This window comes from Balaenoptera borealis, assembly GCF_965194805.1.
Source record: "Balaenoptera borealis genome assembly, chromosome: 15".
Classification (NCBI taxonomy): domain Eukaryota; kingdom Metazoa; phylum Chordata; class Mammalia; order Artiodactyla; family Balaenopteridae; genus Balaenoptera; species Balaenoptera borealis.
Genome location: NC_138871.1, coordinates 30,412,885 through 30,439,006, shown reverse-complemented (window position 1 = coordinate 30,439,006; position 26,122 = coordinate 30,412,885). Strand labels below are relative to the sequence as shown.

General features: G+C 43.1%; 1 long non-coding RNA gene across 1 annotated transcript in view; it reads left to right on the top strand.

Annotated features, from left to right (window-relative positions):
* Positions 1-16,357, top strand: part of LOC309611677 — a 64,792-nt gene extending 48,435 nt beyond the window's left edge. Inside the window, exon 3 of the long non-coding RNA XR_014234659.1 lies at positions 1,102-16,357. This is a non-coding gene — a long non-coding RNA (uncharacterized lncRNA). The remainder of the gene's footprint in view (positions 1-1,101) is intronic.
* Positions 16,358-26,122: the final 9,765 nt, after the last annotated feature.

The window sequence follows — 26,122 nt, the reverse complement described above, 5'->3', positions numbered from 1 at the left end:
CATCAACACTCTTTTTTTTTTTTTTTTTTTAAATAATGGCTATCCTAAAATGTTTGAAGTGATATCTCATTGTGATTTTGATTTGCATTTCCCTGATGATTAGTGATGTTGAGCCTCTTTTCACATATCTGTTGGCCTGTATGTCTTTGGAGAAATGTCTATTCAAGTTCTTTGCCCATTTTTATTTTTATTTTTTAATCAATTTATATATTTATTTATGGCTGTGTTGGGTCTTCGTTGTTGTGCGCGGGCTTTCTCTAGTTGAGGTGAACGGGGGCTACTCTTCGTTGCAGTGCGTGGGCTTCTTGTTGTCGTGGCTTCTCTAGTTGTGGAGCACGGGCTCTAGGTGCTCAGACTTCGGTAGTTGTGGCACGTGGGCTCAGTAATTGTGGCTTGAGGGCTCTAGAGCGCAAGCTCAGTAGTTGTGGCACACTGCCTTAGTTGCTCTGTGGCATGTGGGATCTTCCCGGATCAGGGCTTGAACCCGTGTCCCCTACATTGGCAGGCAGATTCTTAACCACTGCGCCACCAGGGAAGCCCCTTTGCCCATTTTTAAATTGGGTTATTTATTTTTTGCTGCTCAGCTCCTTTTATATTTTGGGTATTACCCCTTATGAGATATACAATTTGCAAGTTTTTTCTCCTATTCCATAGATTGTCTTTTCACCCTGTTGATCATTTCCTTTGCTGTGAAAAAGCTTTTTAGGTTGATATAATCTCAACTTATCTATTTCAGTTATGCAAGATTAGTAAGTTCTAGAGATCTTCTATACAACATTGTGCTTATAGTTAGCAATACTGTAGTGTATACTTAGAATTTTGTTAAGAAGGTAGATCTCATGTATGCATTCTTACCACAGTTATTTATATACATAAATTATATATCTAACCAAATTGTCATTTGAGTGACAGTGCATAATGAAAGTATTCTTAGTGATACATGGACTTGGATGACCAGCCATGAAAAACCCACACTGAAGACACTCTTTGAAGTGTCCTTTAAGAAGAGAACTCAACTCAAGCGACAATGCAAGATATATCAGATGCAAAGGTGATCAAAAATCTTGGCAAAGTTATTTACTTGTCTGTTTTTATTGACAGGATCAAAGAGAAAAAAGAGAAAGGGCCCACTACGACACGGATGAATCTCGGTAGCATAATTCTGTGTGAAAAAAAGAAATCTTGGAAAGTTCTGGTGCTCAGCTATAATCCCCCAAGTTTGAAAACAAGTAAAATTTTAAAAGTTTTATATTTAAACATGCATATATGTCTGATAAAACTACATTTTTTTAAAAAAAAAGAGAATGGTACACATGATATTCAGCATAGTTACTCTGAAGTGGTGGGGTCAGGGGGCAGGAAGGGAGGGGAACACAGGGAGTTGTTCATTATCTGTAATGTTGGGGGGTGCTCTGTGGGTGTTCAGTTTCTTAGAAATAAACAAAAATATGTAAATAAAAAATACTGTAGAGCCACATATGAACCAATGATGATAATGTGCCAAGAGGTAAGTTGGGTATTATTGTAACTTTGTGTACCTGAGTCCATAAGAAATAGAAGTTAAGGAAATACAAGGCAGTCCCATTTATTTGTCTTCTTGAAGTTGCAAACTGTTTCACAGTCAGTGTTGGGAGCCTTTGAACAAAGTTGGCCTGGGCCAGAAGTGGATTCCAAGGTTTACATGTGCCTTCTGGCTGCCCACCCTACCCCCATCCCCCTTAGATGCCTTGTATTACAAGGAGGGTTGTAGACACATGACCAAAGAGAGGCAGGGAAGAAGGTGATCAAAACACAGGTTTGGGGGTCAGAGAGCCTGGTTTCAGTTCTCATTCCTGCCACAGAGGAACGAATGTGGGCAAATTATTTAACCCCTCTGAGCCTGATAAAATGATATATGTGCACATTGCTTGAGTATGATAAAATGGATCATGATCAGATTGCAAAGTGCTTGACACATGGCAAATGCTCAAAAATATTAGCAAAAATAATGAGAAAGAGAATTAGAACAATACAATAAAAATAAGAAATAAGAAACACTTCTACAAAAAAAAAAAAAAAATCCTGGGGGATTTAGGTTGCATTCTTTGATCCAAGACTGTTGATAAACTCTGGAATTCTGTAATAGTTCCTCAACCTCCATCATTTGCATTCCATTTTGCTTTGTTTGTTTCTTAGTTTCCTAGTAAACATTTTGAAAAACTCCAACCTTATTTTGGCTGATAGAAGGGGGAAGGGACTTGGCCGGAAGAGCAAGGAGGAAGCTATTGTGTTCCTGGTGAGGCTGCCACCCAGGCCTCCTGGGACTCAGGGCTGGGATGAGGACAGTAAATGGACCTCACGTTTGTTGAGCCACTACTCAGAGCCAGGCACCATGTTCTCTCAAAGGTCAGAACAAGTTTTGGTAATGTCACATCCAGTCCTAAAATGCCAAGATTTTATGCACGAGGTGAAGAGTCAAACTCTCCTGGGTCCCAGTGAGTGAAGGAACTCAGAGAAGCTGGATGCTAGCAGTGAGCAAGCCCGTTCTCCATCACGTTACTCAAAGGGTTTAAATGCAGGTCATCCCAGCAGGAGTCCACCTGCCCAGCCCAGGGTTTGGATGCTGTTTAAGTCTTCCTCACTCTCCAGGTCCCCGAGAGGTCTGATCTGAGCCCCTGCCCCAATCCCGATGCCTCCGCTTCAATTGCCAGTAAGGACACAGCAGTGCAGAGAAGCGGGCCATCGACCTCCCTGGCTTTTGGAAGCCAGTGTCCTCTGTGCCTTCATGAGGTCATGTAGGCCTCTGTGGATCACCCAGGCTCGCTCCACAGTTTGTGCTGGGGTTTCTGGGAGTTTCCCGGATTGTCTCCAGTTTGCCTGTAATGTAGCCTCTTCCTCTCCATCCCGCTGCCCCTCCAGCTCCCTTCCGGCAAACTCTTGGGAAGGTGCCAGAGTTCCCTCTCCCAGCGTGCGAAAGCTCAGATCTTGGAGGGCCCTGGGTCCTGTCTGGCAACTGGCACAGTGCATATGGACAGCCCAGGCATGAGGCTGGTCATGGGGTGGGTGGCAGCCCCAAAAGGCGGCTGCTGGTAGATGGTGGTCCTGGCCCCATATTGATTCCTCGGTGACATCTGAGTCTTCGTTGCGTTCGAAGCTACATCTTTTGTCTTCCTGCTTTCCTGAAATAAGGAATGACAAACAATCCCAGAACCGGAGCCACATGTCCCCGAATGCGTGTGGCTCAGCATCAGTCATGTTTTTCCAATTATCCCTTGTTCTGAATGCCACAGTTAATACGCGCGTGCACACTCACTCACATACCCGGGACAATTTTTAGCCAGACATTCAGGCTCCTCTTTTCCCAGAACCCCATGGCCCTTAAAGGCCGTGCCCCACCCAACCCCTCCATCCCTGCTCCACAGCCCCCTGGCCCCCTGGCCCCTGGGCTCACCCCTGCTCTGGGAAGGCCACTGTCTCAAGACAGGATGTACTTGTTTTAATGTTGCCTGGATCGCCCTCCCACCCGCCTCAGGATGTCTAAGCCCTGCCCGTCCTTAAGACCCAGTGCTAGGCGGTCTGCCATGACAGCTTCCCGAGGCCTGGTCCCCATGCCCATCTCCCTGAAGCCTGCATTCTGACCATGCCGGAGGGTCCAAATGAATGCCTCCCAGCTTTTTTGACTCTAAGAATACTTATTATAATGTTTTAAAATATAATATTTTGCGTGGATAGCAAAAGGAAAACAGATTCATTGGAAATACAGATAAACAGAATAAAGAAAATAAAAATGGCCCTATTCCCTCTACTTAGAGGTAACTACCATTCACATCTCCATCTAGAAAAGTAAGCCCTTTTTCTAGACATGCATGCACACACACACACACACACACACACACTCTTGCATACTTGCACTCACTTTTTTAAAGAAAAAGAATTGAAGTCATACTTACATATGGTATGACTTCATAACTTCATAACTGCTTTTTTTTCATCCAACAATGTATTGTGAACAGCTTTCCACAAAAAAATCCCTTTTTAAATGTCAAAAGATTCCATGAATGACCACATAAGAGCACTTATACTTTTCAAAAAACATTTTATTATGGAAAAGTTTGAACATACAAAAGTAAAGACAACAGTATAATAGCCCCCCATGTACTCATCATCCAGCTTCAGTAATTATTAACATTCTCTCCTTCTAGTTTTGTCTACCCCCTGCCTTTCTTCCCTTGAGTATTTTAAAGAAGAGCACAGATATCGTTTTATTTCACTGTTAACCGCAGTTGTCTTTATAAGGTCTGCTGTTTGAGAAACTACCTAGAAACCCAAAGGCGGTCTGCATTCAGGACCACTTTCGAGTGAATCTGTGTTTCATTCGTGACAGCAACATTGATGATTTGAAAAATAGTCACACATATACGTGCAAGTTGTATTATTTATTCAGCCTTCGGTAGATGCTTGTAGGGCATATGGATGTACAGCTCCCTTGCAAGATTTCCAGCCCACAAGCCGGCACTGCCGGTCTGATCCACTCACTCAGGCATTCAATCAAACTCTGCCAAGCATTTGTCTCCAGTTGGTTCACACATGTGAGTTTCTCTCCTAACTCCACCGCTCCACCATTAAGTTCCTTCGGCTTCTGTCCTGCACACAGAGCTGAAGGCGTCAAACTGAATTCCGATCCTGAAGTTGCTTAACATGAGAGGTTGTGAGGTCCTCTGGGGTCATCTTCTCATTCTACACATGATGAGACTGGGCCGTGGAGGAGGAAGGATTCCTTCGGGACAGAGCCGAAATCTCAAGTCTCCTATCTGTGCTCTTCACCCTATCTGCCTCGGGAGCAGAACACGATGGAAATGCGACCTTGAGGATGCATTATTAGCATCTTTGCTGAGTTATTGCTCTTCTGGCTCCTTGTTAGGGGTTCCCAGGGAGGTCTGGGGCCTGAATTCTACTGCTCACCTCCCTGCCTTCCAGCTTTCCTGCCAAGGGAGTCTTGAACATAAGGATAAAATCCAAAAGGGAAACAAAGTAGCAGCTCCCTAATCTCTGGACGAGTGCCCAGCATCTCCCCAAAGCAGAGCTGCTCTGATGAGCTGGGTAGACAAGAAGCTCTGCCTGGAAGTCCAAGGGGGGCTTCCTGCCCCCAGCGCCCTGTGGCTCGGCAGCCTGGGGCCGTGTGGCAGACTTGGCAACCACCTTCCCACTCGTCTGTAGGCTGGTCCACCCGGCCACAGACAAGCTGTGAGGAAGTGGCTGCCTTCTTCTCTAGGAGCCATGTTACAGCGCAGGAAGTGAGAGGAGACAGGAGGCTGGCCTGGCCGGCCTGGGAAGGCTGAGTCCCAGGAAGTGCAAGAAACAAGAAGGTGGCACCTGAGTCAGCCCATCCACTGTGAAACCTGCCAGGGAAGTGTCGGCTCTGACCAGATCGCCAACTCGGCTAGCCAGGGGCAGCTGGGAGGGAGATGAGGAGAAGGTCCAAGATTCTCCCCTGATGTTCCTTAGATTGGAGAGGGATGGAGTGGGCGTCCCCCCATGAGTCAAGCTGAATTATGGGGGGTCAGAATCTTGTGCCCTTCCCCAGCATATCAAAAGCTTTAACGTTTACTATTTTGACTATTCGATAGTCACTTTGTTAAAACGGAGATCAGGCAACGTCTCTGTGAGCCACTGTGCTGATTGTGTACTGTGTGTGTGCTGCACTGACACCGAATGATGCTGCAGGAAGTCTACGTATTTTGGTCCTTTCTTTCCCCTTTACTATCCTCCTGCCAGACGTTTTAGATCTGAAAACGAATTTTCCTCTCCCACCTTTCCTCCTTCCCTCCCTTCCATCCTGCTGCAACTTTGGGCTACCTACTGAGGGTCAGATCTTATGTTGGGCTCAGGCCTTCTGTAGCTTAGAGGCTCCCAGATTAGGAATGAAGCATTTGGATAGAGGCAGTGGGAAGGAGAGGGTCCTGAGAGAAAAGCAAAGGAACAGTTCGTTGTAAAGAAATGGTCGGCCATTAGACGTGACCTGGACTCTGTGTGTCCCATCCCCCGCCCCTGAAGAACAGAAATTAGAGTGATCAAGGCAGCGAACCATCCAAATCCTCTGCTCCGGGGTCCCACCAGGAGGGCTCCCTGATCTTCAGCCAAAGTGAGGAGGTTCAGGGAAAGATCTAGGCAGTTCTAGAACAAAAGATGGGGGCATTGTCTCTTCAGAGTATCAAGGTCTGTCTTAAAAACCCCAGAAATTACTCAGGAATCCCAAACATTCTAGTTCTTTCCTTTGGTTTAGTACAGAGCCTTGCACACATATCATGCACAAGGGCAGGTGCACACGTGCGTGTGCACACACACACTGCGGTAAGGCTCCCCGTCCTTCCCCATCATCCTCCACATTCTTTACCCCCTTTTCTATTGCTAATAAGCTGAGTATATTCAAATGAACTAAGCTATTCTATTTATTCAAGTGATCATTAACATTTATTAAGTACCTACACGTGCCTAATTTTAGACTGAGTGTTTTTGAAGATAGAAGAAAAGGAAAACATTAGGAGTCCCTTCTTGTTCCCACCTCCATTAAGAAGATACTATTATGGCTGTAAGAGATCCATCTAACCTTCAGAAGCTGAGGGAAAGACAGACCATCTGATGGTCGGTGGTATGGTTCAGGTTTTTGGTTTAGGGGACTCAGAAGTGGGAAGGTCAGTCCCGGCATGGGTGGCCTGGGAGGCTCTTGGGAGGAGGAGGTGCGAGGGGGTCTGTGAGATGAGTCCTGGACAGGTGGGAATAAACCCAGTGGATAAAGAAGGTGCCTCAGGTGGAAGAGGGTACGTACGCACAGGCAGGAGGTAGGAATGAACCCAGCCTGCCCCGGAGATAGAGAGGAGCCAGCCTAGGTGGAGGGCAGGTGCACAGGCCAGAGACAAGCATGATGAATAAGGCTGGTGAGGGAACAGCCGATTGCAGGGGCCTGCATCAGACATGTCTGTAGGACACTCTACCTGGAATTTTTCTGGAGAGGTAGGGAATTTGGGTCTGTGTGTATTTTTAGCCTTGTCCTTTCCGTCCTCTTCTGAGCAATGCTTCTAAGAGCTTTCAGCCTGAGGTCGTTTTCCTAGCCCCTGTTCCAGGGAAGCAGATGCCAGCACCATCATCTCACAAGGAGGCTGCTGCCGCCCCGGTGCTGACCCCGGGGCGATGTGTCCACTGGACCACAGAAGCAGCCTGTGGGAGGACACCCCGGTGGCAGGCACAGCCATCCCGAGCGCTGCCAGAATGTCACCCCTCTGTTCTGGCCTGTCTCTAGAGGAGGGCTTCTCTGAGGTTATGAGAAACCCCCAGATGCCCGTCCCCACTTCCCTTCAGGGCCAACATGGGAACCCCTCAGGCTGGATGATCCAGCCTCCAGGACTCGCCTGGTTACAGGGGACCCTCTGCCTTTCTCTCTTCCTACTTCCATCTCACTCCCTCTCTATCGTGCTCTACTCCGACCTCCCCACCACCACTGTGGCTAGTTCCCAAGGTCTGCTTTTTCCCTCACAGCATCTGTCACACACCCTCGATCACCCTCGGAGGACAGCTCCTTTGATTCTTCACCTTCTAAGCCCACGTCCCGGTCCAAAGCCTCGTTTCTAAGCTTTAGGCCCACATTTCCAAGTCCCTGGTGGGCATGACTACTGGAAAAACATGACCAAAACCAATTCATAATCTTCCCTCCAGAACATAACTCCTTTCAACCATCTTGTTTCTGTCAGAGGTACCACAAGTCTACTTGCCAGACTGGAAGCCCGAGGCTCACTGCCTCACCTCCTCTTCAGGGGTCACATCCAGTGAGATGACAAGACGGATTCACTTTTGCTCAGCCCATCTCTTGTGTTGATGCTGCATTCACCATTTCAATCCCACTTTCATCACTGCTTGGCTGGATGACCCCAGCCGCCTCCAGATGGTCTCTTCCCTGTGAGCCCTCCTTGCCCAGCCAGTTTGTAATGTACTTCCCACCTGACCGAGAGTCCTATGTGTCACCTCTTTTTTTGTGTCATCAAATCCCACGTCCTCTCCTTGGCTTCCACGTCTTTCCCTCATTCCTTCCTCCTTTCAGCTTCAGCTTCACCTCTTCTTTGACTCCTCTCCTCCATCCTAGTCATTCCCGGGACATATCAAGTTTATTCCTGTCTCAAAGTCTTTGCTCTGTGGTTCCTTCACCTTCCTCCCTTCTTCCAGTCTATTTCAAGTCCTTAGCAAGGATTTAATCCTCTAAAGGCAAACTTTACTTTATTTCTCAAAGCATACAACACATCCCAGCCTGGAATTGTTCTCAGAGGCAGTTTGAAAGTCAGAGAAGAAAATCCATCTCATTTTAAAAAATGTTTTATCTATTTTTAAAAATTTTATTTTCGCCAGAATGTTATTACCCAGCTTGATCACTCAGGTTTGTTCCCCTGGGTCTTCTGAAAAGCATAAAACAAGACGTGAAAAGACACGAAAGAGATTTACCAGGGGAAACACCTGTGAAGGATAAAGGGGGAACACCCTCCCAGGATAAAGGAGACGAAGCAAGGGGAGCGAGGGGAGCCTTCAGAGGGCAGTGCATGTCTGCCCCCTGTGAAGGAGGGAGGGAAGGAAGGAGGGCTGGGGAGAAAGGGTCTGAGACTGCAGTACAGTTCCAAGAAAGTCAGCCACGGGGAGGATGGGGAGCCCCTGAATCAAATTCACGTGGCTGAAGAGTCCTGCATCTCCAGGAATGGGCCAACATTAGTAGCCCTGCTGTGCTCTGTCATTGCCTGGAGTAGCCCTGGGAAGCACGGGAAACACTGTGGTGGATCCAGAAGGGCAGCAGCTGGAGCTGTCTTTCCATATGCTCATCAAAGCAGCAATTCTGAGCAGCATATTTTCATGGCTGCCTCAGGAGGCTTAATTTCTGCTGCTGAAGAAAGATTAGAGTAAGGGCTCAGATCCTGAATCATTCCAAAGTTGAAGATTAGAGCTGAAATTAGTGGAATGTGCTATGCATTCCTAAAGAGAATCCTTTGAGAGAAGGGGAATTCATCTTTATTATCACATCAAGGCATTTTCACCATCATTACCACCATCATCACCACCGTTTCCACCCACAGCGCCATCATCACTACTATAACCACTGTCATCATTACCACATCATCACCTTTACTGCCATCATCACCACTATCACCACCTTAACCACATCATCTCCACCATCACCACCATTACTTTCATCAATACTGCCCTCATGGCAACCACCACCATCACCACCACCGTTAACACATCTCCACCATCACCACCACGATCACCACAATCACTGCCATCATTACCACCACCTTTATCACCATCACTCTCTCCACCATCACCACCATCACTATTATGAATTCAGAGAGTATGGTTCAGGGGAAAGGAATCTGATTCCAAGGCCCGACACCTGGGCTTTAACCCTATGTCAGCCGTTAGTTTGTTGTGTGACCTCAGGTAGCTATCTCTCTGAATCTTTATTTCATTTTTCCATTTAGCAAATAACTACAGTGCATCTCCTCTGAGCCAGGCAGTCCTGTGTGAAGCAGAGAGTAGGCTGAGATTATTGTAAGTCTGATTGACTGCCAATTCTGAAGCCAAAGATCAATGGCATTGCCTGAAAATTGACCACACCCAAGGCTTCATGAAAACAGTGGTCATGGTAGCTGCTGAATGGGATGTGACCTTGTCCTGGTTAGAATACCCAAGGGCAATAAAAGAGGTTTTATATTTTATCCAAGTTCCTGTGGGGAGCCAATAAATGCATCACTAAACTCAAGGGCGTCAGAAATGATGAAGAAACTCAGGAGAGAACTTAGGGCTCAAGCATTAGCACGCATCTATTGAGGCCCAGGGAGGGTAAGGTCCTCCCCATTGGTGGGACAACATAGTAAGCATTGTGTGGCTGAGCTGGGCCTATGATTCTCAGCTGTTAAGTGTTCTCTGGAGTTGCTGGAGGAGGATGGTGGCCAGGGTGGGGCCCGTCTGGGATAGGGACAGGAATGTTGCTAGAATACAGCTCAAGGGTGAAATAAAGGCCATAGGGCCTGGGTGATGACAGAGGCAGCTGCCGCAAGCCAGAGTCCCAGCCACATCTGGGCTGCTGATTGCACAACCCAGCTGTCGGCTGGGCCTTCTGACTCCCCAGTGGGATGGGCTGGATGGGGGACTGGAGGAGTGTGGGCATGAGGCCTTGGGAAAATTCAGCACCTGCCAGTGGGTCTGGTGAATCCTTCCTCCTTTCAGAGGATGCACTGGCTGAGGATGAAAGTGGAGGCAGGAAGCCAAGGGGTCCTTCCCAGTTTTCAGTATTCCCTTTGTTTCCACCACCCCCTGCTCTCTGGGTCACCCCCATGTTCCTGAAAAGGGAATTTCCAAGGTTCCCTTCCCACCCATCCCGGACACTGGGCAGGGGTGGAGGGTGAGCCGAGGGGCAAAGAGGAGATGGAAATTCCCTTAAAGTTGGTGATAGTGGGGGATGCCATGTGTAGGACTGAAACTTACAAATCTGTGACTTCAAGTCCATTCCAGGAAGGATGCGTTGTCTGCTCCACCCCACATCCTGCACCCTCTCTTGGAGCCCCTTTGTACCCAAGGGCCCTCTGTTCCCTAGAACCTGTAATAGGTCCTGATTCTGCTTGGGCTGTCCACCCTTTCATTAATCTGTGCCACTTGTCTGACCCCTCCCCATACGAATATCAAGGCTGGGCCCTGACAAGAGGAAGGCAGAGACCTGAGCCATCCCTGAGGTCAAGAGCTGTGTCTCATTTTGGGAAAGGAGTTCCCCCATGCCTCCCCCCTGGGACTGGGTTTCCTGAGGGAATGGGTGCAAAGTACTCCAGGGAGGGGGGAACGGTAGGGACTTTCCTTCTTCTTCATGATCAGGTGGAGCTAGACTCTGTGATGAATGGGACACTGGTGCTCTATCTTTTTCTGAGAACTGGCACAAGAGCCCAGAAAATACAATGTTTCCTCAACTCTAAGATTTTATTGATTGTGAGAAGGACTACTGATGTAATTACAGATTTTTCTTTGGTTATGTTGTTGTTTGGTGAGATGAGAGATGGGATGAATTGCCCGGCAAGGACTCAAGGTCCTCTCCTTTATCAGCAGGATTTTGAGTTTTCCAAGATGGAGGCAGAATTCTAACTGCCCAGGTTTCTTTCTGCAGTTGTGGCTTGGATGGAGGTGAGAGGGCTGGGTGAGAAAGTGGAGTTATCGCTCTACTTTCCATGATCCCATACTTACCTCGCTTCCCATTCAAGGGGTACAGTCTCTCGAGGGCCAAAAGAGACCTTAAAAGACATGTTCAGGCTATGCTCAGTTACATCTCAGGGCAGGAATCTCAGAATACTCCCCCTAAATTCATCCCATCTCAGGACCACTGGGAGGGGAAAGATTTCTTCTTCATTTTGAATTAAAATAGATCCTCTTGGAGCCCTCTGGTTTGAGTTCCACCTCTAGGGACCACAGGAAATAAGTCCCATCCCTTAAGAAAGTGGCATAACTTCTTAGATTTTCTCTTATTTTCATACCTAGTTACATCCCCTTTTTAAAATACATCTTTATTGGAGTATAATTGCTTTACAATGGTGCGTTAGTATCTGCTTTATAACAAAGTGAATCAGCTATACATATACATATATCCCCATATCCCCTCCCACTTGCATCTCCCTCCCACCCTCCCTATCCCACCCCTCTAGGTGGTCACAAAGCACAGAGCTGATCTCCCTGTGCTATGCAGCTGCTTCCCACTAGCTATCTATTTTACATTTGGTAGTATAGGTAAGTCCATGTCACTCTCTCACTTCGTCCCAGCTTACCCTCCCCCCTCCCCGTGTCCTCAAGTCCATTCTCTACATCTGCGTCTTTATTCCTGTCCTGCCCCTAAGTTCTTCAGAACCTTTTTTTTTTTTTTTAGATTCAATATATATGTGTTAGCATACGGAATTTATTTTTCTCTTTCTGACTTATTTCACTCTGTATGACAGTCTCTAGGTCCACCCACCTCACTACAAATAACTCAATTTCGTTTCTTTTAATGGCCGAGTAATATTCCATTGTATATATGTGCCACATCTTCTTTATCCATTCATCTGTCAATGGACACTTAGGTTGCTTCCATGTCCTGGCTATTGTAAATGGAGCTGCAATGAACATTGTGGTACATGACTCTTTTTGAATTATGGTTTTCTCAGGGTATATGCCCAATAGTGGGATTGCTGGGTCATATGGTAGTTCTATTTTTAGTTTTTTAAGGAACCTCCATACTGTTCTCCATAGTGACTGTATCAATTTACATTCCCACCAACAGTGCAACAGGGTTCCCTTTTCTCCGCACCCTCTCCAGCATTTATTGTTTGTAGATTTTTTGATGATGGCCATTCTGAACTGGTGTGAAGTGATACCTCATTGTAGTTTTGATTTGCATTTCTCTAATGATTAGTGATGTTGAGCATTCTTCTATGTGTTTTTTGGCAATCTGTATATCTTCTTTGGAGAAATGTCTATTTAGGTCTTCTGCCCATTTTTGGATTGGGTTGTTTGTTTTTTTGATATTGAGCTGCATGAGCTGCTTTTAAATTTTGGAGATTAATCCTTTGTCAGTTGCTTCATTTGCAAGTATTGTCTCCCATTCTGAGGGTTGTCTTTTCATCTTGTTTATGGTTTCCTTTGCTGTGCAAAAGCGTTTAAGTGTCATTAGGTCCCATTTGTTTATTTTTGTTTTATTTACATTTCTCTAGGAGGTGGGTCAAAAATGATCTTGCTGTGATTTATGTGTTAGAGTGTTCTGCCTATGTTTTCTTCTAAGAGTTTTATAGTGTCCGGTCTTACATTTAGGTCTTTAATCCATTTTGAGTCTATTTTTGTGTATGGTGTTAGGGAGTGTTCTAATTTCATTATTTTACATGTAGCTGTACAGTTTTCCCAGCACCACTTATTGAAGAGACTGTCTTTTCTCCATTGTATATCTTTGCCTCCTTTGTCATAGATTAGTTGACCATAGGTGCGTGGGTTTATCTCTGGGCTTTCTATCTTGTTCCATTGATGTATGTTTCTGTTTTTGTGCCAGTACCATACTGTCTTGATTACTGTAGCTTGGTAGTATAGTCTGAAGTCAGGGAGTTTGATTCCTCCAGCTCCGTTTTTTTCCCTCAAGACTGCTTTGGCTATTCGGGGTCTTTTGTGTCTCCATACAAATTTTAAGATGATTTGTTCTCATTCTGTAAAAAATGTCATTGGTAATTTGATAGGGATTGCATTGAATCTGTAGATTGCTTTGGGTAGTAGAGTCATTTTCACAATATTGATTCTTCCAATCCAAGAACATGGTATATCTCTCCATCTGTTGGTATCATCTTTAATTTCTTTCATCAGTGTCTTATAGTTTTCTTCATACAGGTCTTTTGTTTCCCTAGGTAGGTTTATTCCTAAGTATTTTATTCTTTTTGTTGCAATGGTAAATGGGAGTGTTTCCATAATTTCTCTTTCAGATTTTTCATCATTAATGTATAGGAATGCAAGAGATTTCTGTGCATTAATTTTGTATCCTGCAACTTTACCAAATTCATTGATTAGCTCTAGCAGTTTTCTGGTGGCAGTTTTAGGATACTCTATGTATAGTATCATGTCATCTGCAAACAGTGACAGCTTTACTTCTTCTTTTCCAATTTTTATTCCTTTTGTTTCTTTTTCTTCTCTGATTGCAGTGGCTAGGACTTCCAAAACTATGTTGAATAATAGTGGTGAGAGTGGACATCCTTGTCTCGTTCCTGATCTTAGAGGAAATGCTTTCAGTTTTTCACCATTGAGAATGATGTTTGCTGTGGGTTTGTCATATTTGGCCTTTATTATGCTGAGGTAGGTTCCCTCTATGCCCACTTTCTGGAGAGTTTTTATCATAAAAGGGTGTTGAATTTTGTCAAAAGCTTTTTCTGCATCTATTGAGAAGGTCATATGGTTTTTATTCTTCAATTTGGTAATATGGTGTATCACATTGATTGATTTGCCTATACTGAAGAATCCTTGAAACCCTGGGATAAATCCCACTTGATCATGGTGTATGATCCTTTTAATGTGTTGTTGGATTCTGTTTGCTAGTATTTTGTTGAGGGTTTTTGCATCTATATTCATCAGTGATATTGGTCTGTAATTTTCTTTTTTTGTAGTATCTTTGTCTGGTTTTGGTATCAGGGTGATGGTGGCCTTATAGAATGAGTTTGGGAGTGTTCCTTCCTCTGCAATTTTTTGGAAGAGTTTGAGAAGGATGGGTGTTAGCTCTTCTCTAAATGTTTGCTAGAATTCACCTGTGAAGCCATGTGGTCCTGGACTTTTGTTTGTTGGAAGATTTTTAATCACAGTTTCAATTTCATTACTTGTGATTGGTCTGTTCATATTTTCTGTTTCTTCCTGGTTCAGTCTTGGAAGGTTACATCTTTCTAAGAATTTGTCCATTTCTTCCAGGTTGTCCATTTTATTGGCATAGAGTGGCTTGTAGTAGTGTGTTAGGATTGTTTGTATTTCTGTGGTGTCTGTTGTAACTCCTCCTTTTTCATTTCTAATTTTATTGATTTGAGTCCTCTCCCTCTTTTTCTTTTTTCTTTTTTTCTAATTTGTTTATTTATTTATTTATTTATTTTTGGCTGTGTTGGGTCTTCATTTCTTTGTGAGGGCTTTCTCTAGTTGTGGCAAGCGGGGGCCACCCTTCATCACGATGTGCGGGCCTCTCACTATCGCGGCCTCTCTTGTTGCGGAGCACGGGCTCTAGACACGCAGGCTCAGTAGTTGTGGCTCACGGGCCTAGTCGCTCTGTGGCATGTGGGATCTTCCCAGACCAGGGCTCGAACCTGTGTCCCCTGCATTGGCAGGCAGATTCTCAACCACTGTGCCACCAGGAAGCCCCTCCCTCTTTTTCTTGATGAGTCTGGCTAATGGTTTATCAATTTTGTTTATCTTCTCAAAGAACCAGCTTTTAGTTTTATTGATCTTTGCTATTGTTTTGTTTCTGTTTCATTTATTTCTGCTCTGATCTTTATGATTTCTTTCCTTGTGCTAACTTTGGGTTTTGTTTGTTCTTCTTTCTCTAGTTCCTTTAGGTATAAGGTTAGATTGTTTACTTGAGATTTTTCTTGTTTCTTGAGGTAGGCTTGTATAGCTAGGAACTTCCCTCTTAGAACTACTTTTGCTGCGTCCCATAGGTTTTGGATTGTTGTGTTTTCATTGTCATTTGTCTCTAGGTATTTTTTGATTTCCTCTTTGATTTCTTCAGTGATCTCTTGGTTATTTAGTAACGTATTGTTTACCCTCCATGTGTTTGTGTTTTTTTACGTTTTTTTCCCTGTAATTCATTTCTAATCTCATAGCGTTGTGGTTAGAAAAGATGCTTGATATGATTTCAATTTCCTTAAATTTACTGAGGCTTGATTTGTGACCCAAGATATGATCTATCCTGGAGAATGTTCCGTGCACACTTGAGAAGAAAGTGTAATCTGCTGTTTTTGGATGGAATGTCCTATAAATATCAATTAAATCTATCTGGTCTATTGTGTCATTTAAAACTTCTGTTCCCTTATTTATTTTCATTTTGGATGATCTGTCCATTGGTGTAATTGAGGTGTTAAAGTCCCCCACTATTACTGTGTTACTGTCAATTTCCTCTTTTATACCTGTTAGCACTTGCCTTATGTATTGAGGTGCTCCTATGTTGGGTGCATATATATTTATAATTGTTCTATCTTCTTCTTGGATTGATCCCTTGATCATTGTGTAGTGTCCTTCCTTGTCTCTTGTAACATTCTTTATTTTAAAGTCTATTTTATCTGATATGAGTATAGCTACTCCAGCTTTCTTTTGATTTCCATTTGCATGGAATATCTTTTTCCATCCCCTCACTTTCAGTCTGTATGTGTCCCTAGGTCTGAAGTGGGTCTCTTGTAGACAGCATATATATGGATCATGTTTATGTATTCATTCAGCAAGCTTGTGTCTTTTGGTTGGAGCATTTAATCCATTCACGTTAAGGTAATTATTGATATGTATGTTCCTATGACCATTTTCTTAATTGTTTTGGGTTTGTTTTTGTAGATCCTTTTCTTCTCTTGTGTTTCCCACATAGAGAAGTTCCTTTAGCATTTGTTGTAGAGCTGGTTTGGTGGTGCTGAATTCTCTTAGCTTTTGCTTGTCTGTATAGCTTTTGATTTCTCCATCGAATCTGAATGAGATCCTTGCCGGGTAGAGTAATCTTGGTTGTAGGCTCTTCCCTTTCATCACTTTAAGTATATCATGCCACTCCCTTCTGGCTTGTAGAGTTTCTGCTGAGAACTCCGCTGTTAACCTTATGGGAGTTCCCTTGTATGTTATCTGTCGTTTTTCCCTTGCTGCTTGCAATAATTTTTCTTTGTCTTTAATTTTTGCCAATTCTATTACTATTTGTCTCGGTGTGTTTCTTCTTGGGTTTATCCTATATGGGACTCACTGCGCTTCTTGGACTTGGGTGGCTATTTCCTTTCCCATGTTAGGGAAGTTTTCGACTATAATCTCTTCAAATATTTTCTCTGGTCCTTTCTCTCTCTCTTCTCCTTCTGGGACCCCCATAATGCAAATGTTGTTGCGTTTAATGTTGTCCCAGAGGTCTCTTAGGCTGTCTTCATTTCGTTTCATTCTTTCTTCTTTATTCTGTTCCATGGCAGTGAATTCTACCATTCTGTCTTCCAGGTCACTTATCCATTCTTCTGCCTCAGTTATTCTGCTATTGATTCCTTCTAGTGTAGTTTTCATTTCAGTTATTGTATTGTTCATCTCTGTTTGTTTGTTCTTTAATTCTTCTAGGTCTTTGTTAAACATTTCTTGCATCTTCTCGATCTTTGCCTCCATTGTTTTTCCGAGGTCCTGGATCATCTTCACTATCATTATCCTGAATTCTTTTTCTGGAAGGTTGCCTATCTCCACTTCATTTAGTTGTTTTTCTGTGGTTTTATCTTGTTCCTTCATCTGGTACATAGCCCTCTGCCTTTTCATCTTGTCTATCTTTCTGTGAATGTGGTTTTTGTTCCACAGGCTGCAGGATTGTAGTTCTTCTTGCTTCTGCTATCTGCCCTCTGGTGGATGAGGCTATCTAAGAGGCTTGATGGGAGGGACTGGTGGTGGGTAGAGCTGACTGTTGCTCTGGTGGGCAGAGCTCAGTAAAATTTAATCTTTAATCCACTTGACTGTTGATGGGTGGGGCTGGGTTCCCTCCCTGTTGGTTGTTTGGCCTGAGGCAACCCAACACTGGGCTCTTTTGTGGGGCTAATGACAGACTCTGGGAGAGCTCATGACAAGGAGTACTTCCCAGAACTTCTGCTGTCAGTGTCCTTGTCCCCACGGTGAGCCACAGCCCCACCCCCCGCCTCTGCAGGAGACCCTCCAACACTAGCAGGTAGGTCTGGTTCAGTCTCCCCTGGGGTCACTGCTCCTTCCCCTGTGTCCCGATGCACACACTACTCTGTGTGTGCCCTCCAAGAGTGGAGTCTCTGTTTCCCCCAGTCCTGTCAAAGTCCTGCAATCAATTCCCACTAGGCTTCAAAGTCTGATTCTCTAGGAGTTCCTCCTCCCATTGCCATACCCCCACGTTGGGAAGCCTGATGTGGGGCTCAGAACCTTCACTCCAGTGGGGGGACTTCTGTGGTATAAGTGTTCTGCAGTCTGTGAGTCACCCACCCAGCAGTTATAGGATTTGATTTTACTGTGATTGCGCCCCTCGTACCATCTCACTGTGGCTTCTCCTTTGTCTTTGCTTGTGGGGTATCTTTTTTGGTGAGGTCCAGTGTCTTTCTGTCAATGATTGTCCACCAGCTAGTTGTGATTCTGGTGTTCTCTCAAGAGGGAGTGAGAGCACGTCCTTCTACTCCACCATCTTGGTTCCTCTCCATACTGTCTTGATTACTGTATCTTTGTAGTATAGTCTGAAGTCCAGGAGCCTGATTCCTCCAGCTGTGTTTTTCTTTCTCAATATTGCTTTGGCTATTCGGGGTCTTTTGTGTTTCCATACAGATTGTGAGATTTTTTGTTTTAGTTCTGAGAAAAATGCCATTGGTAGTTTGATAGGGATTCCATTGATCTGTAGATTGCTTTGGGTAGTATAGTCATTTTCACAATGTTGATTCTTCCAATCCAAGAACATGGTATATCTCTCCATCTCTTTGTATCATCTTTAATTTCTTTCAGCAGTGTCTTATAGTTTTCTGCATACAGGTCTTTTGTCAACTTAGGTAGGTTTATTCGTAGGTATTTTATTCTTTTTGTTGTAATGGTAAGTGCGAGTGCTTCCTTGATTTCTCTTTCAGATTTTTCATCATTAGTGTATAGGAATGCAAGAGATTTCTGTGCATTAATTTTGTATCCTGCTACTTTGCCAAATTCATTGATTAGCTCTAGTAGTTTTCTGGTAGCATCTTTAGTATTCTCTATGAATAGTATCATGTCATCTGCAAACAGTGACAGCTTTACTTCTTCTTTTCTGATTTGGATTCCTTTTATTTCTTTTTCTTCTCTGATTGCTGTGGCTAAAACTTCCAAAACTATGTTGAATAATAGTGGTGAGAGTGGACAACCTTGTCTTGTTCCTGATCTTAGTGGAAATGGTTTCAGTTTTTCACCATTGAGAACGATGTTGGCTGTGGGTTTGTCATATATGGCCTTTATTATGTTGAGGAAAGTTCCTCTATGCCTACTTTCTGGAGGGTTTTTATCATAAATGGGTGTTGAATTTTGTTGAAAGCTTTTTCTGCATATACTGAAATGATCATACGGTTTTCCCCCTTCAGTTGGTTAATATGGTGTATCACATTGATTGATTTGTGTATATAGAAGAATCCTTGCATTCCTGGGATAAACCCCACTTGATTATAGTGTATGATCATTTTAATGTGCTGTTGGATTCTGTTTGCTAGTATTTTGTTGAGGATTTTTGCATCTATGTTCATCAGTGATATTGGCCTGTAGTTTTCTTTCTTTGTGACATCTTTGTCTGGTTTTGGTATCAGAGTGATGGTGGCCTTGTAGAATGAGTTTGGGAGTGTTTCTTCCTCTGCTATATTTTCGAAGAGTTTGAGAAGGATAGGTGTTAGCTTTTCCATAATGCTTGATAGAATTCACCTGTGAAGCCATCTGGTCCTGGACTTTTCTTTGTTGGAAGATTTTTAATCACAGTCTCCATTTCAGTGCTTGTGATTGGTCTGTTTATATTTTATATTTCTTCCTGGTTCAGTCTCAGAAGGTTGTGCTTTTCTAAGAATGTGTCCATTTCTTCCAGGTTGTGCATTTAATTAGCATATAGTTGCTTGTAGTAATCTCTCATGATCCTTTGTATTTCTACAGTGTCTGTTGTTACTTCTCCCTTTTCATTTCTAATCCTATTGATTTGAGTCTTCTCCCTTTATTTCTTGATGGGTCTGGCTAATGGTGTATCAATTTTGTTTATCTTCTCAAAGAACCAGCTTTTAGTGTTTTTGATCTTTGCTATTGTTTCCTTCATTTCTTTTTCATTTATATCTGATCTGATCTTTATGATTTCTTTCTTTATGCTAACTTTGGGGTTTTTTTGTTCTTGCTTCTCTAATTGTTTTAGGTGTAAGGTTTGCTTGTTTATTTGAGATGTTTCTTTTTTTTTTTTAAAGTTATTTATTTATTATATTTATTTTTGGCTGGGTTGGGTCTTCATTTCTGTGTGAGGGCTTTCTCTAGTTGTGGCAAGTGGGGGCCACTCTTCATTGCGGTGCGCGGGTCTCTCAGGGTCGTGGCCTCTCCCATTGTGGAGCACAGGCTCCAGACGCGCAGGCTCAGTAGTTGTGGCTCATGGGCTTAGTTGCTCCGCGGTATGTGGGATCTTCCCAGACCAGGGCTCGAACCCGTGTCCCCTGCATTGGCAGGCAGATTCTTAACCACTGCACCACCAGGGAAGCCCCTGAGATGTTTCTTGTTTCTTAAGGTAGGATTGTATTGCTATAAACTTCCCTCTTAGAACTGCTTTTGCTGCATCCCATGGGTTTTGGGTCATCGTTTTTTCATTGTCATTTGTTTCTAGGTATTTTCTGATTTCCTCTTTGATTTCTTCAGTGATCTCTTGGTTATTAAGTAGTGTATTGTTTAGCCTCCATGTGTTTGTTTTTCACAGATTTTTCCCTGTAATTGATATCTAGTCTCATAGCATTGTGGTCGGAAAAGATACTTGATACGATTTCAATTTTCTTAAATTTACCAAGGCTTGATTTGTGACCTAAGATACGATTTATCCTGGAGAATGTTTCATGAGCACTTGAGAAGAAAGTGTATTCTGTTGTTTTTGGATGGAATGTCCTATAAATATCAATTAAGTCCATTTTGTTTAATGTGTCATTTAAACCTTGTGTTTCCTTATTTATTTTCATTTTGGATGATCTGTCCATTGGTGAAAGTGTGGTGTTAAAGTTCCCTACTATGATTGTGTTACTGTCAGTTTCCCCTTTTATGGCTGTTAGCATTTCCCTTATGTATTGAGGTGCTCCTATGTATGGTGAATAAATATTTACAATTGTTATATCTTCTTCTTGGATTGATCCCTTGATCATGATGTAGTGTCCTTCTTTGTCTCTTGTAATAGTCTTTATTTTAAAGTCTATTTTGTCTGATATGAGAATTGCTACTCCAGCTTTCTTTTGATTTCCATTTGCATGGAATGTCTTTTTCATCCACTCACTTTCAGTCTGCACATATCCCTAGGTCTGAAGTGGGTCTCTTGTAGACAGCATACATATGGGTCTTGTTTTTGTATCCATTAAGGCAGTCTATGTCTTTTGGTGGGAGCATTTAATCCATTTACATTTAAGGTAATTATCGATATGTATGGTCCTATTACCTTTCTCTTAATTGTTTTGGGTTTGTTATTGTAGGTCTTTACCTTCTCTTGTGTTTCCTGCCTAGAGAAGTTCCTTTAGCATTTGTGGTAAAGCTGGTTTTGTGGTGCTGAATTCTCTTAGGTTTTGCTTGTTTGTAAAGGTTTTATTTTCTCTGTCGAATCTGAATGAGATCCTTGCTGGGTAGAGTAATCTTGGTTGTAGGTTTTTCTTTTCCATCACTTTAAATATGTCTTGCAACTCCCTTCTGGCTTGCAGAGTTTCTGCTGAAAGATCAGCTGTTAACCTTATGGGGATTCCCTTGTATGTTATTTGTTGTTTTTCCCTTGCTGCTTTTAATATTTTTTCTTTGTATTTAATTTTTGATAGTTTGATTAATATGTGTCTTGGCATGTTTCTCCTTGGATTTATCCTGTATGGGACTCTCTGTGCTTCCTGGACTTGATTGACTATTTCCTTTCTCATATTAGGGAAGTTTTCAACTATAATCTCTTCAAATATTTTCTCAGTCCCTTTCTTTTTCTCTTCTTCTGGGACCCCTATAATTCGAATATTGGTGCATTTAATGTTGTCCCAGAGGTCTCTAAGACTGTCCTCAGATCTTTTCATTATTTTTTTCTTTATTCTGCTCTGCAGTAGTTATTTCCACTACTTTATCTTCTAGGTCACGTATCCGTTCTTCTACCTCAGTTATTCTGCTATTGATTCCTTCTAGAGAATGTTTAATTTCATTTATTTTGTTGTCATCATTATTTCTTTGCTCTTTAGTTCTTCTAGGTCCTTGTTAAACGTTTCTTATATTTTCTCCATTCTATTTCCAAGATTTGGGATCATCTTTACTATTATTACTCTTAATTCTTTTTCAGATAGACTGCCTATTTCCTCTTCATTCATTTGGTCTGGTGGGTTTTTACCTTGCTCCTTCATCTGTTTTGTGTTTCTCTGTCTTCTCATTTTGCTTAACTTTCTGTGTTTGGGGTCTCCTTTTCTCAGGCTGCAGGTTCATAGTTCCTATTGTTTTTGGTGTCTACCTCCAGTGGCTAAGGTTGGTTCAGTGGGTTGTGTAGGCTTCCTGGTGGAGGGGACTGGAGCCTGTGTTCTGGTGGATGATGCTGGATCTTGTCTTTCTGGGGGGCAGGACCACATTTGGTGGTGTGTTTTGTGGTGTCTGCGACCTTATTATGATTTTAGGCAGCCTCTCTGCTAATGTGTGGGGTTGTGTTCCTGTCTTGCTAGTTGTTTGGGATTGGGTGTCCAGCACTGTAGCTTCCTGGTTGTTGAATGGAGCTTGGTCTTAGTGTTGAGATGGAGCTCTCTGGGAGAGCTTTCACTATTTGATATTATGTGGAGGTGGGAGGACTCTGGTGGACCAATGTCCTGAACTCGGCTCTCCCACCTCAGAGGCACAGGCCTGACACCTGGCCAGAGCACCAGGACCCTGTCAGCCACATGGCTCAGAAGAAAAGGGAGAAAAAAAGAGACAAAGAAAGAAAAAAATAAAATAAAAAGAAATAAAGTTATTAAAATAAAAAATAAAAAAATATTAAAAATAAAACAAATTTTAATGTAATAAAAAATATAGAAAGAAAGAAAGAAAGATGAGAGCAATCAAACCAAAAAACAAATCCACCAATGATAACAAGTGCTAAAAACTATATTAAAAACAAAAACAAAAACAAAAAAAGGACAGATAGAACCCTAGGACAAATGGTAAAAGCAAAGCTATACAGAACTATCACACCAAGAAACATACACATAGACACTCACAAAAAGAGAAAAGGAAAAAAATCTCTCTCTCTCTCTCTATATATATATAAAAAGGAAGAGAGAAACCAAATCAATAAACAAATCCACCAATGATAATAAACTCTAAATACTAAACTAAGATAAACATAAAACCAGAAACCAGTCAGTCGCATACAGCAAACCCCAAGTCTACAGTTGCTCGCAAAGTCCACCACCTCAATTTTGGGATGCAGGTTACATCAAGTTGATTGTGGAGATTTAATCCGCTGATCCTGAGGCTGTTGGGAGAAATTTCCCTTTCTCTTCTTTGTTCGCACAGCTCCTGGGGTTCAGCTTTGGATTTGGCCCTGCCTCTGCATGTAGGTCGCCTGAGGGTGTCTTCGCTCAGACAGGATGGGGTTAAAGGAGCAGCTGATTAGGGGGCTCTGGCTCACTCAGGCCAGGGGGAAGGAGGGGTACAGAATGCGGGGTGAGCCTGCAGCGGCAGAGGCCAGTGTGACGTTACAACAGCCTGAGGTGTGCTGTGTGTTCTCCTGGGGAAGTTGTCCCTGGATTACAGGACCCTGGCTGTGGTGGCCTTCACAGGCTCCCGGGAGGGGAGGTGTGGATAGTGACCTGTGCTTGCACACAGGCTTCTTGGTGGCTGCAGCAGCAGCCTTAGCGTTTCATGCCCATCTCTGGTGTCCGCGCTGATAGCCGCGGCTTGTGCCTGTCTCTGGAGCTCATTTAGGCGGTGCTCTGAATCCCCTCTCTTTGCACACCCCGGAACAATGGTCTCTTGCCTCTTAGGCAGTTCCAGACTTTTTCCCGGACCCCCTCCCGGCTAGCTGTGGTGCACTAACCCCCTTCAGGCTGTGTTCACACAGCCAACCCCAGTCCTCTCCCTGGGATCTGACCTCCGAAGCCTGAGCCTCAGCTCCCAGCCCCCGCCCGCCCCGGTGGTGAGTAGATAAGCTTCTCAGGCTGATGAGTGCTGGTCGGCACTGATCCTCTGTGCAGGAATCTCTCTGCTTTACCCTCTGCACCCCTATTGTTGTGCTCTCCTTCGTGGCTCCAAAGCTTCCCCAGCCCACCACCCCGTGTCTCCACCAGTGAAAGGGTTTCCTAGTGTGTGGAAACTTTTCCTCCTTCAGAGCTCCCTCCCCGAGGTGCAGGTCCCATCCCTATTCTTTTGTCTCTGTTTTTTCTTTTTTCTTTTGCCCTACCCAGGTACGTGGGGAGTTTCTTGCCTTTTTGGAAGTCTGAGGTCTTCTACCAGCGTTCAGTAGGTGTTCTGTGGGAGCTGTTCCACATGTAGATGTATTTCTGATGTATTTGTGTGGAGGAAGGTGATCTCCATGTCTTAATCCTCCGCCATCTTGAATACACTGTCTACCTCCCTTTTAAACATGATTCTAGATCTCTCCCCCATCTAGATGTCCTTCTTGTGTGTCAATATCCTTTTTAAAGTGTTGAACCCATGGCTGAACACTGTGCATCAGTGATGATGTGGAGCCTTAGGAACCTTCTCAATGATGACATGGAACTTCTATTTCTCCATTCCAAGCACACACTTTTTTTTGCATCTCTTTGTTTTCTACTGAGCTTGTAGTCAATTAAATTTTGTAGGCTCTTTACATATTATAAAGTGTTTTCCTATATCCTGGCAATCTGGATTTGGTTGTCTTCTTTGATCTCAGTATAAAATTTTGCATTGAATCTATATTTTAAAATATTTTGTTAGACCGTCTTATACTTCCAGCAAATACATTCGTTTCCTTTAGCTGCTATAGCAAATTATCACAAGCTCAGTGTCTTAAAACAATAAAAATTTATATCTAATAGTTCTAGAGAGCAGAAGTCCCAAATAGGCTTCACTGGGCTAAAATCAAGGTGTGGAGGCTCTAGGATAAAATCAGTTTCCTTGCCTTTTCTAGTTTCTAGAGGTTTCCCACATTCCTTGGCTCACCATCCTTCTTCCATCTTTCTTTTTTTTTTAAATAAATTTATTTATTTATTTATTTATTTTTGGCTGTGTTGGGTCTTCATTTCTGTGCAAGGGCTTTCTCCAGTTGCGGCAAGTGGGGTCCACTCTTCATTGCGGTGCGCGGACCTCTCACTGTCACGGCCTCTCCCATTGCGGAGCACAGGCTCCAGATGCGGAGGCTCAGTAGTTGTGGCTCACGGGCCTAGCTGCTCCGTGGCATGTGGGATCTTCCCGGACCGGGGCACGAACCTGTGTCCCCTGCATTGACAGGCGGATTCCTAACCACTGCGCCACCAGGGAAGCCCCCTTCTTCCATCTTTAAAGCCAGAAGCACAGCATCTTCAAACTTCTCTTGCCTCTGTTTCTGTTAGCACATCTCCGTCTCTGAATCTGAAGGAGTTTTATCATTATATTGGGCCCACCCAGATAAACCAGAATAATTTCCCCTTCTCAAGGTATTTAATGTAATCACATCTGCAATGTACCTTTTGCCATGTAAGGTAACATATTCACAGGTTCCAGGGAATAGTACTTGAACATTTCTGGGGTGGGGGGAGGCACATTATTCTGCCTACCACAGCCAGTGAAGAATTTTTGTCCTGATTCTATCACCTAATATATTTGTTATTCCTATTAATATTTATAGCATCTGTCAAACTGAATGCATCAAGTCTTTATTCTCATCTAAATTATTGATAAAAATGTTAAGTATAGATTGAACACTAAAATCCTTCTTCAGGCTGATGCTGATTCATTAATAAACATTCTTTATGATTATCCAGAGAGTTAAGAATCTATAGAGAGCCTTCCTTTTCCCCTCTGTTTCTTCCTTCTACCTTCCCTCCCTTCTTCACATAAATCTAATTTGTACAAGCACTGCACCAAGTTCCAAAATATAGGAAGGGACAAGATAGAAATTGTCCCTTCCAAGTTGGATCTTATGGTATATTGGTGGAGAAATATTATTCAACAGTTATACCAGTTAATATTAGATTTGGCAGGGCCTGCTAGAGATCCAACTTCAACATCTTAAACAAAAACCTGTTTACTTTCTCCCAAGAGAGAAGCCTAAGGGTAGGCAGCCCAAAGGTGGCAGATACACATTTAGGTTATTTGGAAGATACATATTTATTTCTGTTTTTATGGGACTTATTTTTTTTACATTATTACATAACAAAGTCAACCTATCTACTCTCAACCTATGTACTCTCTATCAACCTATCTACTCTCTTTCCACAGTATGAGGATCAAGCATGCCTTAACTTTTATTAACATATAATTTTCCAATATTTCAGTTCCATTATTCCCAAAGTTAATCATCACAATAATTATTATTTTATAGAATAAATTCTTGTTTAGATCTACCTACATGTTGATCAATTTCTTTGATCAATATAGTTTCTCATATCCCATTACTAACTTGTGGGTTTAATTTCTTTTCTCCTGAAAAACACTCTTCTGTAGTTTTTTTCTGTGAGAGCCTGTGAATAGTATACTTCCTTTGTCCTTTTAAAAATATTTTATTCTCACTTTTTAATTATACATT